This window comes from Strix aluco, chromosome W, assembly GCF_031877795.1.
Source record: "Strix aluco isolate bStrAlu1 chromosome W, bStrAlu1.hap1, whole genome shotgun sequence".
NCBI lineage: Eukaryota > Metazoa > Chordata > Aves > Strigiformes > Strigidae > Strix > Strix aluco.
Window position 1 is genome coordinate 33,244,575 of NC_133970.1, and position 15,117 is coordinate 33,259,691.

Below are 15,117 nucleotides of genomic sequence, written 5' to 3' on the forward strand. Positions count from 1 at the left end.
GTAACACAGGATATCCATAGCTGATTTTTCTTTCTTATGATGGCTTATACATTTTCCTTCCTATGATGGCGAGGGGGCAGCGGAGTGCCGCTGGCTCCCAAGGCCTGCTTAGGGAAGCGGTACCGCTGCCATAAAGCACTCTGGCCACCTCGCGAAGCAGCACTGAACCCACCGCGGTGGGCGGGCAGACGGGAGGGGAAAGGCTGACGTTCACCGTCCCAGGGTCTAGTAGCCTATATTTGGAGAAGGGCCAACATACTGCCATCTGCAGACGAATTCACACCCCATCTTCCGCTATGACCACTGACGGAGCGCCGGGAGATGGCGGAGAAGGAGGGGCAGTAGCAGCTACGAGCAAGCCTGCGCGCTAGTGAATAGTGGTGGACTGGGTGGAGGATTGCTTCCTGCGCTCCTGTCGCAGTTCAGAATTTGCAGTGCGCCTGCGTGTTGGTGGAGGGGAGGAGGGCGGTGTCCGGCCCTGTGTTTTGAACGTCTCGATGAGGGTAGCTCACTATTTGGCAGGAAGGTGAAGAGGCCTCTATTCTCGTGATATAGCTCATATACGGAGAGGAGGATCCAAATGTGGCAGAGGCGAGCAGGAGGCAGCAGTAGTGACGGCGGAGGGGGACAAGCGAGATAAGGAAAGCAGCTATTTCTATTGCTGCCGCAGAGAATCTGAGTGGCCTAGTGAGATAGGAGGACTGCTGCAGCCCTAACGCTCTTAGGCCGTTCTCCTGGCACTCCCGGGCGTCCATCCCCCTAGCAGGTAAGTGAGTCGCGAGATGCGGGGTGGGTGGGCGGCGGGAAAGCATAGCCTGTCGCGCCGCCCTTGGCCTAGCTTAGCCTAGCCTAGTACCGGGCAGAGCCGGAGGGAGTCGCTGTAGAATGAGTTTAGAGCCGCTGCTCCTAGCTTTCCCTCCCCTGAGGCTGACATTATTTATATACTTGTGGTGTTCCGTCTCTGTTACCCTTTCTTCTTCATTGCCCGCCTCAGCGGCCCGCCCGGATGCCGCGGGAGGCGGGCGGGAGTGGGGGCCCCCGGGCTCATATTATCGTTTCTATCTTCCCACGTAGCGCCCCAGGTCCTTGGCAACCCCCACTCTTCCGGGCTCGGGGAAACTGCTGCCTTCCTTTGGCATGGCCTCTCTTGGTATCTATCACGCACACACCATCCCTTGCTGGAGGGGAGGGGTCGCAGCTGCGCACCCCCTCTTCCTCTGGAGGTATTGTACTGTGGGCTGGGGCCCGCCGAGGGGCTTCCGGCAGACAAGCCTCTCTGTCGATAGTGCACGTTGGGGGAGGCTGAGGGAGGTATGCCTTTGCCCTGTCATCCGTCCGCTCTCCCCACGAGAAAATGGGGAGCAAGGGAGGTGAGGGTGGTGGGGGGGGCTCGGCTGTACCGCAGTAGCCAAAGTCTGGAGCTGGGAGAGTTGCTAACGCGTGGGGCTGTCTGGGACAGAGAGTGCGTGCGTGTATGCGCGCTCTCCTTTGTCTGCTGCCGCCGCTTTCCCCTCCTCCCTCGATTCCTTTCTCTCCTCCCTCCTCTCCCTTTTTTTCCCCTTCTCCCAGACTCAAAACGCTGATGTAGCTGCAGGTTTGTAAATACTGGACCAACATACACAACATGGCTGACGCTCGTCCTGCTCCTTCACCAGGCTCTCCTCTTTCTCCCCCGTCTCTGCTGCTTAGCCTCTCCTCCATTTAGGCTTTTGTTTCTTCCCCTTCTTATTGCGCGCATGGCGGGATTTCAAGGGTAAGGATCCTCGCTTTGGATGCTTTCTCCTTTCGCTTTGCTGTTTACAACAAAATGAAACCTAAAATTAGAGGGGGTTTGGGAACCTAGTAAGGCCTGGAGGGAGGGGGAGAATTGGCTGACCCCTGCTGAGAGGCTTGATTAGAATGCGCGTATCTCTTTTGGGGGAGGGGGCTGGTGCACCAAAGTGCTGGCGGAGATGAAATACTGTATTGTGCTTGCGAAATGGTCTAGTGCCGTTTCTTTCATTTTAGGATGTAGTTCAGTATATGGTATCTACTCGACACAGTCTTATTTAAAAGACCTGAACTAGTTATGTTAGAATAGGCATTGTGTAGTGAAAAACCATAGTATAGGCTTTTTGTTTTTTCTTGGCTTTCTCTATCTCCTTGTCAGCATCTTAAGTAGTTCGCAGATCACAGGATATAAAACTGGAATTAACGCTTGCCGGGTCTCTTTGTGTTGCTAGTTTTCTGTCACAGATTAATTTGCCCTTGTGATGACAATAGTACAAATGGAAGCGGTTTGGGGTTTTTTGTTGTTAAAAGGAGCACTTTTTCTTAAAAAAGAAAAGGCATGGCATCGTGAAGTGAAATACGATACTGAAATGCAAGACAGCATGTTTCTAATCTCCTAACACAAGACAAATGTTCAGTTCAGTCCCGACCTCAGTTATTCAGAGTACCCCCTTCTGGCTTCAATGAAAATAGTTTATATTTTATTGCTTTTTTTTTTTTTTTTTTTAAGTGACATAAAGTCAAATGTTATTTCGGCTTTATTGGGTATATCTAAAATGATCTGGTGGGGAACAGCATATCTAGGTTTTAATTTAAGGATGAATGCTCAAGGTGCAAAGGATGTGATGCTTTCTATTGCTTTCTGAACATATGTGTTACTGTAACTCACAGTAAATATTTCATTTTTCAAAGATTATATTTAAAAACACAGTCTTTATTCAAAGCATGTACACATTCATAACCATGACTTCTATCAGAGCAGTGCCCTAAAGTAATGTCCTAACTCTTTTCTTTGGCTACTTTGCTTTGGAAGCTTCTAGTGGAGAAGCACTAGCATAGCATAATCATAGTTTTTATTGAGATAGCAGTAGTTACTGTATTTTAATGCTAGAATTAAGTATCATATATTAATAATTTCTTTAATCTATGTTTTTTTTCCCACTTTTTCCATTCCCATTAACAAGTGTCAATTAACTGGAAGAGAAAATAAATTATTGTATTGAGTTTACCACAATGTAAAACTTGAGTGGAGTCATCCAAATTGCATTTGGAATGTGTATTTGTGTCATGGCTCCCAAGTCAACTGTAATATTTCTAGATGGAACAATCTGAGCAAAAGTCTGTAACTTGATACATCAGTGGATTTGTGCAGCGCACAGTTACTCTTAACTATTGTTAACTACTTAACAAATTAGTTAAGTAATTTGTATTTTGTCTATGAACAGTGGAAAAAAAAAATGGGCCTGGGATCACTAAAGTAATTTTCAAGTAATGGTGAAATTATTTAATTGACTAATATACAGTACTTACTACTGTTTTCACCATGTGACAGTGGTTGGATTTAACTTTCTGTCTTAATCTAAAATGTGAATTTGACGATGGCATGCAGAATTTAGGAGGTGAATTGATTTGGCTGTCGGAGGTTGAGGAGAATGTTTCTACAATTGGATACTGCTTTTTTTTCTTTTGTGTAATGTATGTTGTAAAACTGCTGTAAATCCATGTTATGTGGAGTCTTGTTTGACTTGCTTGCTTGGAAACTATGTATTTCAGCAGGTTGTGGAACCATTACAAGTTGTCATTAACTGGTGACTATGTTAGATTTAAATGTTACCTAATTGCATTCTAGTATTTGCAAGTATTGCAAGATGGTTGAGATGTGTTGTTGAATTATCTTTTATGATGGATTTTCTTGGAGATATATCTGTAAAATAGTTACTGAGAGTATACTGTAAATTACAGTAGCTTTTTATAGTCTTTTTTGCTAAAGTTAGCTTTTAGTGCCTCTCTTTGTTAATGTTCTATTGTTGAATACTGTTATGTGCTCTTCAAGGTCTGCACCTCCAGATAGTGGTGGTGAGAGTAGATCTTAATTTTAAGAGTAGCTCTATAGATTTCAACAACGCTTAACATGCAGATGAACTGCTGAACTTTAGACCTTCAATTGCAGGTGGTAGTTTGAACAGAGGAGGACTTTATCTCTTTGCTTGCTTACCAATAATATTCCAGTTGTTTTTATATGGATGACTTACAGTAGCCATTTATAGTGAGAACATTTTTATCATTGTGACCAATTGTTGAGTCCACTTGCCATCTTTGAAGTAATCTCTATTTTCACTGTCACTTCTTCTGGCATAGCTGTATGCAGATCCTATTCTTTGACCACATTGTAGCTGGTAGTCCACTTGTACTAACAGTGCCAGCTACTTTAATTGAAGTGTCTTGGATTCAGTCCTTGCAGTTCCATTTCCTGGGAGTGATCAGTGGTGTGTGGTAACCTGGCTAATTTTAATGTTCCTTTTTGGAGTTTTTGGTTTGTTTGATTTAGTGTCAGAATTCTGGGGCGCCTATCTGTCTGCTTAAGTTTAAGACTGCTTGTATCTGCAAGTTTGGAAATGCTTTGGGATGAAAGTGCTCCAATAAAATGTGTTGCTATGTTTAAGGTCACTGGTTGATCTCTCATCCTTCTGTTTTCAGAGTCTTCCTAGTGGTTCAGAGGTAGTTCTGAATCCCAAGTTCCCTATGTATCTTTGGATGTAGACTATTAAGATGACAATTCTCTCTGAATGTGTACCTCAAAGGCTTTTTAATTCTATCCACTGTATTGCTTGGTGGGTTTTGTTTTCCCCAGATCACTATTAGGTCAGAAAAAGTAATAAATATAGGGATCATGGGTAACTATTCTGGTTTAAGATTGCTGTGCTGACTAGGTTGTGAAGTATAACATTACCTAGCAAACTGATGTCTACTACTGGTGCTGCTTCTTAATTTTATGTTATTACTTTGCCCAGATGTTGTCAGTCACTTGTAAAATGAAGAAGTAAACTTGACTTTTTCAGTAATGTTCATTGACTTGTTCTAAAGCATACTAAGCTGCCATTATGCTGTTTTTTGTAAAAAAAAAAAAAAAACAAAAAAAAAAAACAACACCAAACTTCACCTATTTACACCTTAACTTGACCCCCCTTTCAAAAAATATAAATGACTTTTTCTGAACCTGTATTAATCACATTTAAATGTAAAAATGAACTTTACTAGATCATGGCCTCTTTTAGGGTAAGAAGCACAACTGAAAGACATATCAGATTTCAGACGTCTGGTATGTGTTAAGATCAAATAACTACTTCTGTTGCAAAAATTATTTCCCTACTTTAGTATGTATTTTCTTTATGAAAAATTCTTCCCTAGTGTGTTCAAAAAAGGTAGCTTAACTCCACTGTATAATTTCATGCTTGCTTTTGAGATTTTTAAATCTGGAAGTTCCTAGCAGCATAGAAGAAAACATGTTCTGGAATAGTTCCCTTGTGAGGTTTTGTATTGGGCATAATTGGCAGGGTGGGGCTGCAGGGGTGACCTCTGTGGGAAAAAGTTGTTGACTGCCCTTTACTGGTTACAGCTGGTTCCAGCCAGCTCAGCAACAACCCCGTTGCAGGCCAAAGATGGGCCAATCAGCAAATTTTGTGGTGCCTCCAAAAACAAAACTAAGAAAGGGTGGTAAATGGTGGAAAAAAAGGAAGAAAAAAAATAACACCAAAGCAGAGGAAAGAGGAGACAGAAGACCATGCTGATACAGGAGGAGAGCAGGAGCTCAAGTGGTGGGCTGAGAGGTCTGACTAAAGGGACTACTACCAGTAGAGGAACCACCACACACTGAACCCCAATTTTGTGCACTGCCTGTTGCCCCTTCTAAGAGACTGTTTTATGTGTGCTGATGAGATTAGAGAACAAACAGGTAGAAGGAGAGGTTTTGCAGAGTCAAGGGATGATGAAGTGGATTGAAAACTGGCTGAATGGCTGGGCCCAGAAGGTGGTGACACAAAGTCTGGTTGGAGGCCAGTAACTAGTGGTGTACCCCAGGGGTCAATACTGGGTCTGGTCCTGTTTAACATCTTCGTTAATGACCTGGATAATGGGGCAGTGTACCTACAGCAAGGGAGGAGTGACTGATACAATAGAGGGTTGTGCTGCCACCCAGAGGGACCTGGACAGGCCAGAGAAATGGGTTGACAGGAGGAACCTCATGCAGTTCACCAAGGGGAAGTGCCAAGTCCTGCCCCTAGAGAAGAACAACCCCATGCACCAGTACATGCTGGGGGCCACCCATCTGGAAAGCAGCTTTGAAGAAAAGGACCTGGAGGTCCTGGTGGACACCAAGTTGAGCATGAGCCAGCAATGTGCTTTTGTGGCAAAGGCGGCTAATGGTATCCTGGGCTGCATTAGGCAAAGCATTGCCAGAAGGTTGGGGGAGATGATCCTTCCCTTATATTCAGCACTGGTGAGGGTACACCTGGAGTACCATGTCCAGTTCTGGGCTCTACAGTACAAGAGAGACATGGACATACTGGAGAGAGTCCAGTGGAGGGCCACAAAGATGATTAAGGGGCTAGAGCATCTTACATCTGAGGAAAGGCTGAGAGAGCTGGGAATGTTTAATGTAGAGAAGAGAAGGCTTGGGGGGGGATCTTACTAATGTCTATAAATACCTGAAGAGAGGCTGTAATGAAGACAGAGCCAGGCTCTTTCTAGTGGTGCCCAGTGACAGGACCACAGGCAATGTGCACACAGTGAAACACAGGAGGTTTCATTTGAACATGAGGAAACACTTTTACTGTGAGGGTAACTGAGCACTGCAACAGGTTGCCCAGGGAGGTTATAGAGTCTCCCTCCTTGGAGATATTAAAAATCTGTCTGGACATAGTTACTGATCAACTGGCTCTAGGTGGCCTTGCTTGAGCAGGGTTATTGAACCAGATGACCTCCAGAGGTCCCTTCCAACCTCAACCATTCTGTGATTTTTGTGATTTCTGAGAGAGTGTGAGCGTGTTTTTTTGTTTGTTTCAGTAACAGAATTGGTAATTAGAAGTTTTTAACTGACAATAAATTAAATTGATTGAAATTCACCAAAAATCAGTAAACTTTTTTTGCCCACAACACATGTTGAGTTTTCTTGCTATCCCTTTTCAAATGCTGTGTCAAACATATCTACTAAAATTCAGTACAGTGCTTAGGTCTCTGGTATGCTTAGATAACTGCCTATCATACTCATGAGCATTTTGTCCGTTCTTCTGTATGTTTGTAACAGATCTCTGGTCTTCAACTTGAATTTTAAATGTTTGGAGAGTAAACTGTCTTTTAATTTTCTAGGAATGATAAAAATAATGAAGATAACGCTTGGAGGATGTAGGTTGTATAACCCCTCTTGTGCTCAAAAAAATAACTGCAGTTATAAGAGATCTGATCTGTCAAAATATATGCTGACAGGAGTATCTTCAAAAAACAGCTTAACAGGAAATTCTGTCTCTTGTGTAGTGTAAATACTATTAAAAAATCTGACTCTTAAATGCTTTTAGAGTTGGGGAGTACACAGGTGTTTGACATTTGCAAACTGGAGACTGTTGGGTATTTATGCTTGACACCCTGTGAGTAGGGTGAGCATTCAAAAAGGCTGCCCTCAGATCCCAGAGGGTCATCTCTTTACTGAGGAAAAGGCTTTTTCTAGCAGTGAATCAAGATAGAAATCTCTCTTGGTCCACTGACTGCTGAGGGCACCTCAGGTGACTACTGTAGTCGTGTGTGTTTTGTTTTTTTTTTTTTTGTTATTAGCATTTGTGAGTTACATGTGTTTTGACCTTCTGTCATGGTCCCTTCCTTCAGTCCCTGTCCCTGTCTGTCATCCGTCCGTTCCCCCCCCCCCCTTATCAGTATAAACATACTTTACGGTTAGGTGTCAGCCTGTACCGGGTCTGGCTGAGCCGGAATTGGTTTTCCCCTGTAGCAGCCCTCATGGTGCTGTGTTTTATGTTGGGAGCTGGCAGGGTGTTGATAGCACACTGGTGGTGTGGCTACTGCTGAGTAGTGCTTACACAGCACCAAGGCTCTTTCTGACATTTCCCCCCCACAGTGGGACGGGGTGGGCAAGATCTTGGGAGGGGACACAACCAGGACAGCTGACTCGAACTGACCAAAGGGATATTCCAGACCATATGACGTCTGCTCAGTATAAAGCTGGGAGAAAGGAGGAAGGGGGTGGGGTCACCCTTGGTCCTCCGAGGCAACCACTACGCGTATTGGAGCCCTGCTTCCTGAGAAGGCCTGACATCGCCTGTTCATGGGAAGTAGAGAATAAATCTGTTTTCTTTTTTTTGCTTCTGCTGCGCGTGGACCTTTGCTTTGCTTTTCTTACATTAAAACTGCTTTTGTTTTACCCACAAGGGTGTGTTTTTTTTTTTTTTTTTTCCTATCTTATTTTCTTTCCCCTCTTTGCCCTGTTGAGAAAAAGGGGAAGGGGGGGAAGTGATAGAGCGACTTGGTGGGTACCTGACATTTAGCCAAGGTCAAACCACCACACAGCCATAAGACAGAGGACAAGCAACTTCTCTTCTGGTTCATGTGCTGTCCTAACAGCTTGCTTGTTTAAAGTTGGGAGGGAGGGATTCATTCCTACCCTCAGTTATAGCAGTATAGAGGCTCATATAGAGAGGTGGATGAGGCAAACTTATTTCATATGACTAGAGATGTAGCTGTATCAATATTGGATGAAAAGTACATTTTTAAATGGTAATGACTTGGGACAAGATTTTTTGCTGTGAATAAACATCCTAGTTGTCATGCTGAGGCCTCTAACCACAATTCTGGGGGACTATGTTTGGCTGGGGGTGTAGCAAGTTTAAATACAAAGCAGGGATGTGGTGGGTTGGCCCTGGCTGGCAGCCAAATTTTCAGGCAGCTGTTCTTTCACCCCTTCCCCCAGCAGGATGGAAGGAGAAGATAGGAAGAACAGGAGCAAGAAAGCTTGTTGGTCAAGGTAAAGACAAGGAGATCACTTGCCAATTAACTGTCATGGGCAAAATAGACTTAATTTGGGGAATTTAACTTAATTTATTACCAATTTTTATATATATATATAAAAATTACTGATTCAAGTATTGGGAAATGGAAACAAAACAAACATTAAAAGACCTATGGAGATCACGCTTAGGGAAAACACTTTTCCTCCCCCTTTTCCCAGACTCAGCTTCACTCCAAACCCTTCCCCTTGCCCCTTGTTATGTCTGCAAGTTACACTCAGTACCTTCAGTGATGCAGTATGTGTGTGGGGGGTTGTTATTGTCAGCATATAGCAGCTTCTCTCTGCTGCTCATTTCTTCTCACTCTTTCTTTGTGTTACTGTAAATTCGGTCTCAAAAGAACCCTCCAAGACTTACTTTGAAGTTTTAGAAGGCAGGCATTCTTTATTGCAGCGCTGGATGCACGGGGGATCACTCCACCTAACGTGCATGCCGAAAGACAAAGGCACACTTATTATATACAATAAAATGGATGAATATTCATGTAATTTCCGAGACGTACACACCTATTTTCAGAGAATCTAATGCATATGTTAATATGTTGTGCAAGCGTACTAAAATTTGGAGAAGGGTCTCTGAGGGGCTTCCATGGGGGTTTTCGGTGGTCTGTGGTGGTCCCTAGTGGTTGTTGAAGAGGTGTCTCTTAGTGTCCTTTCCATGAACTCTGAGGTTTTTTCATATAAGGCCTGGTCTTGGCTCATTGCTCTGTCTGTAAGGTTTCTCAGCTTTCTTATCTTTGACTGCCACAGGTGTCTGTTGGTTTCTCTGCCCTCCCCAGGATGTACCCATCACACTTGCAAAAATTATCTCCTTGGATGCATTCTTATCTGAGACCCTTTACAGCAATTAGCACCAACTGCTTGCAGGCATCATTTGTTCTGGCATGGGTTCTCCACAGGCTGTAGTCCTTTCAGGAATATCTGCTCTGGCATGGGTCTTCTGCAGACTGCAGTTCCTTCAGGAATTTTTTCTTTGCCATGGAGCTCTTTCTGTTCTGACCGTGGTGTTCTCTCTCTTTTTCACTTCTTTTTGTTCCCTTCTCCCCTCTCCCTTTGGTGTCTTCTCCCATTTTTTTAAAATATGTTCTCACATAGGTGCCACCAGCTTTGCTGATTGGCTCAGCTTTAGCCTGTGGTGGATCTGTTACTGAGCAGGCTGGAACTGGCTGTGACAGGGACAGGACAGTCCCTGACCTCTTGCCGCATACACCTAATGCACCATGAAAGTCAGAGGTGTCTGTTCTTGTGTGTGCTCTGTTTATCTATAGGATACTGTTTACAAGTGGAGGGATGCCCTGCTTTGAGAACCTGACTTTTTCCCTTTCTGGGTTTGTTTTCTCCCTTTCTCTGCACTTCAGTTCAGTACTCAACCTTATTTGAAGTACTAGAAGGTAATTTAATCTGCCTCTCTGCAAATAAGTATGTATGTTTCCAAAAGAAAAAAAAACTCTTTTTTTTTTATTACCAATGCCTATATTTATGCAAAATCTCAGGAAATAGAAGACATAATTAAGTGTTTGTGTTGCTGAATCTAGTTCAGGCCAGACATAAAGCTTTCTGCAAAGATTTTTCAAGCTAAGAGGAGGAGGAGCTACCTCTTGTCCCTGCTAAAAGTTCTCACTCTGAAGTCCTGTCTTGATGAATGTACTTTCCCATTTCTTTTGCATTTGTGCTGCATGTACAATACATAAAAAATCCTGCTTCTAAATTATTCTATAAGAAGTTTATTATCTAAGTAAGAAATGAATGCACATTTTCTCTAGGACAAGCAAGGTATGGTAGGGAAAAAATGATTCCAAGATGGTCTTCATTCTTAGAGTCTGGACTTCCTTCTTGCTATAACTTTTCACCTCTGCTAATACAGGACAAGAGGAATGAAATGTTTGAGGCACACTTTTGCTTGTCTGTAGAGGCAATTCCTCAAAGCCTATTCACAGGCAGTCCTTCCAGTTATATAATCTTTTAAAGTACAATAACATGATAATATTACCTTCTTTCTCTGCTGAATTCTCACATCTGTAAATTACTTCTAGTGTTGGTAAATGCTATCAAATACTGCTCTAGTTCACAAGGGGAGTGTTGTTTTCCCACTATGCTAGGTATCTTGCGCTCTGAAAAAACAGTCGAGCAAGGGGGGGGGGGGTGAGCACTGAATACAGTGTGAATTCTTGAGCTACAGGTTGGTTTTGACAGCTCAGTTAAAAGAAATTCCTTGGCTTAAACCAGTTTTGCTAATTTCTGAGCAAAAACTGTTCATATACTCAAACTCATGCAGGTGTTCTCTGAAAGTACATTTTTCCATAGTCCAGTAAATAACTTTTCACCAAATACCTTGAAACAGTTATTCATCCTCTTAAATACTTCTTTAAGATCTTCTGCTTCTCATTTATTTTCATGCATGTGCAAATATGCATTAGTTTCAGAGCAAGTTCTTTTTGTCTTTGTGCATTTTTCTTCCACTTCTTAAAAACCACCCAGCAGTATCACGATCACTGTTCTCTGCTTTTTCTTCTACTTCTGGGAAGGGCCATTGGTTTTACAACTTTATCCCCCCCCCTCCTTTTTTTTTTTTTAACTTATGCAGGATGTTACTTGTTTTCCACCAAAAAATCTGAAAGACCTGTACATAAACAGAAAATAACATATGGTGTTATGATGCTGAGGGGTTTAATCTTTTGTAGGAAAAAAACCCAAACCCACAACACAACAGTATAGTAAGCAGTTTAAGTTCTCACTTGCCCTTGCTGATGATTTCAGTGTTGACTACAATATTTAAATTATTAGTATTAGAGGGCTTTGATTTCTTTTCTACAGCTCTACTACTCTTCCACAAGAAACATTTCACTTTAAAGAACTATTTTTCATTGACCCTTCAAATTTATAAATATATATAGAGTAGTTAGAGCTCCTAATACAGTGCTGAATTTTCTCAGTGCCTTGCTGTTACTACATTTTATAACTTTGACAGCTAATGCAGCTATTCACTGTTTAAAGTTGATAATATCTTTAGGCTGAGATTTGTATTAACATCATAGGCAGTGAGTGAATATTCTGCTATTGGTCTGGAAATAGACCAAAAAAACCATCATGTTATTGGGTAGTACCTATGGCAAGACTTGCATTTAACAGCAAATGCTTTCACTTAAGTGATTTACTTTCCCAATGTAAACAGTTACTTGAATGCCTTTACATGAGAACTGATTTAATCTAAGATAAAATGACTGATTGTGCAAAGACAATGAAATTTGCCACTGATATTAATTCTCTGATCTCCCAGGGAGAACTGATAACTTCTCTGTGCTTTGGGTAGGGACTTATGATCTTTGTACTGGTGTCGTCGTGCATCACTATGCAAAATGTTAATGTTTACTCTTTCACTGCTAGTAATTTCTAATGAAATTATTTATCCATTTTCTTGTGACTAGAGGAGGTTTCTTCAGTCCTAATTTACCCAACAACTTCATTTTAATCCCCCCCAGTTAGCTGAGTTAAGAAAGAGAATTAAGTTTTTTGCAGTCAGCATTTGGGCAGGATAGAGACCCAAGTTAGTGCCTGTAATAAGCTCAATGCTGTCTGCCATGATTGTAGTTACTGTGGTGTTGATTATGGGAGAAGTTTAGGCATGTATGTCTCAAATCAATGACTAAATGGATTTATAGAACATCTTGTCATCTTTTTGTTTGGATACAGAGCTAATGTTGTGTAATTCATTTTTCTAAGCTGGTCCCTCCATTAAATGTTTTGTGGCTTTGTATTTTTTTAAGTGTCAAATAGCTTCTTATTTTTCATTATCCTTATTGGCTATGTAGATTCATTTTCAGACCAATCAAATGCTATGAATAATAGCTTGTCATTATAAGACTTTTGAATGCTTATGGATTTTATCTACTTTCAAAATTGGCTGTTGTAGCATAAATCTTAATTATTAACATATAATACACTAGTTTTTGTATCTTCTGACAGATTTCTGGCCCTCTCCTCCAACTTGGTGGCCTGCCACTGCTTACCTTTAAAAACAAATAGTGATTACATTGCAATATGTTGTGAGTAAGTTACAAACCAGCTGCAGTAATTGGGTCTAGACCATAAGAATTAGGGGTTCCTAAAGCATGAACTGTGCCACCTCTGAATGCAGGAAACAGAAAATGTTCTTTATTGTGGCCCTTTATGAATAAAGATGTAGAAGCCTGCTACATTAAAAGAAATTTTTGTTCAAGTACGTCAACAAGACATTTGCTCTTAAAAAAATAAATGATCTCACAAATTATTAAGTGTAAATAAAATATTTTCCTAAGCCAAACTTACATTAAATTTAGTGTTGCGGTGACATCTTCTCAGTGTATTGGACTCTTTAAGGTCTGAAAAATGCGTGTCCTAGATTAACTTGTTACTTATAGTCCAAAGGCCACTGGTGTGCCAAAAATCTTGAAAGTGGCCTGTCAAATGGCAGATCTATTCCCCCCCCCCCCCCTCTTTAAAATATAATATCAAACTTAATACTGCCTCAGAGTTGGAAGGTACATGTATATCAGTGTCTGCTAACATGGATAGTTGAGAACTGGCTGTCAAATGCTGTTTGGCTCTGAAAACATCTTCATCTTCATCATCATCATAATCATCATCATCACTGAATAGTTTGGGTTGGAAAGGACCTTAAAGGTCATCTAGTTCTAACCCCCTGCCATTGGCAGGGACACCTTCCACTAGATCAGGTTGCTCAAAGCCCCGTCCAACCTGGCCTCGAACCCTTCCAGGGAGGGGGCAGCCACCACTTTTCTGGGCTACGTGTTCTAGTGTCTCACCACCCTCACACTAAAGAATTTCTTCCTTATATCTAATCTAAATCTTCAGTTTAATCTACCCTCTTTCAGTATAAAACCATGACCCCTTGTCCTATCCCTACACTCCCTGATAAAGCATTTCTCCCCATCTCTCCTGTAGGCCCCCTTGAAGTACTGGAAGGCTGCTATAAGGTCTCCCTGGATCCTTCTCTTCTCAAGGCTGAACAACCCCAACTCTCTCAGCCTGTCCTCATGCAGGGGAGGTGTTCCAACCCCCTGATCATATTTGTGGCCTCCTCTGGACCTGCTCCAGCAGGTCCATGTCTTTCTTGTACTGGGGGCCCCAGAGCTGGACACAGTACTCCAGGTGGGGTCTCAGGAGAGTGGAGTAGAGGGGAAGAATGGCCTCCCCTGACCTGCTAGCCATACTTCTCTTGATGCAGCCCAGGGTGCAGTTGGCTTTCTGGGCTGTGAGCACACACTGCTGGCTCATACTCAGTTTTCCATCACCTAATACCTCCAAATCATTCTAGCAAAGTGGTAGTAACTTACTATTCCATTATCTTCTTTAACAGCAGGGACATGTATGCTTGCACTAGGCATTTTCTTTCAGAACAATTGGATGAGTCTTGATTTTGGAAAGATGTTTCTCAGACTTGGATAACAGCAATTAAATTCAGTCATCACACTAAGGCTAATGACCTTAATATCATGTATGAGGAGACTGTTAGAGAACAGACAATATTAAAAGAGATGTTTCCCAGAGATCTGTCTTCATCACTGTTAATCAAACCAACCTGTGTAAACTTGCTCACAACTACAATAAACTACTTGGGTCAACTTCATTTGTAAGAGAATGAGTAAGGACAAAATACTTGCATTCTACTACTTGAAGTTCACTTGTGTCTACCTATGGTGGGTTGACCTTGACTGGCTGCCAGGTACCCACAAAGCTGTTCTGTCACTCCCCCTTGTCAATAGGATGGCTTAAAATAAGACTAAAAACTCACGGGGGGACATAAAGGCAGTTTAAAGAAAAGCAAAGGCTGTGCACAGAAGCAAAAAGGAAAAAATATTTATTTTCTACTTCCCAGCAGCAGGCAATGTCTGGCAACTTCCAGGGAAGTCCTGTCTACCTAATTTGATATCCTTCTATTATCAGTTGTGGTGGTTTGACCTTGGCTAAATGCCAGGTACCCACCAAGTCGCTCTATCACTTCCCCCCCTTCCCCTTTTTTCTCAACAGGGCAAAGAGGGGAAAGAAAATAACCAACCCTTGTGGGTAAAACAAAAGCAGTTTTAATATAAGCAAAGCAAAGGTCTGCGCGCAGAAGCAAAAAAAGAAAACAGATTTATTCTCTACTTCCCATGAACAGGCGATGTCGGGCCTTCTCAGGAAGCAGGGCTCCAATACGCGTAGTGGTTGCCTCGGAGGACCAAGGGTGACCCCACCCCCTTCCTCCTTTCTCCCAGCTTTATACTGAGCAGACGTCATATGGT

The 15,117-nt window shown here is 42.3% G+C and overlaps 1 protein-coding gene across 3 annotated transcripts in view; it reads left to right on the top strand.

The window, feature by feature from the left end:
- The first annotated feature begins 411 nt into the window (after positions 1 to 411).
- Positions 412 to 15,117, top strand: part of LOC141917734 (spindlin-Z-like) — a 134,833-nt gene continuing 120,127 nt past the window's right edge. The window contains exon 1 of one of the 3 annotated variants that reach the window (XM_074811149.1): positions 412 to 766. The gene's annotated coding sequence lies outside the window, so the exon portion shown is untranslated. Of the gene's footprint in view, positions 767 to 809; positions 1,312 to 1,341; positions 1,754 to 15,117 lie in introns of those variants that run through there. The other 2 variants (XM_074811151.1, XM_074811150.1) reach the window with 2 other exon arrangements.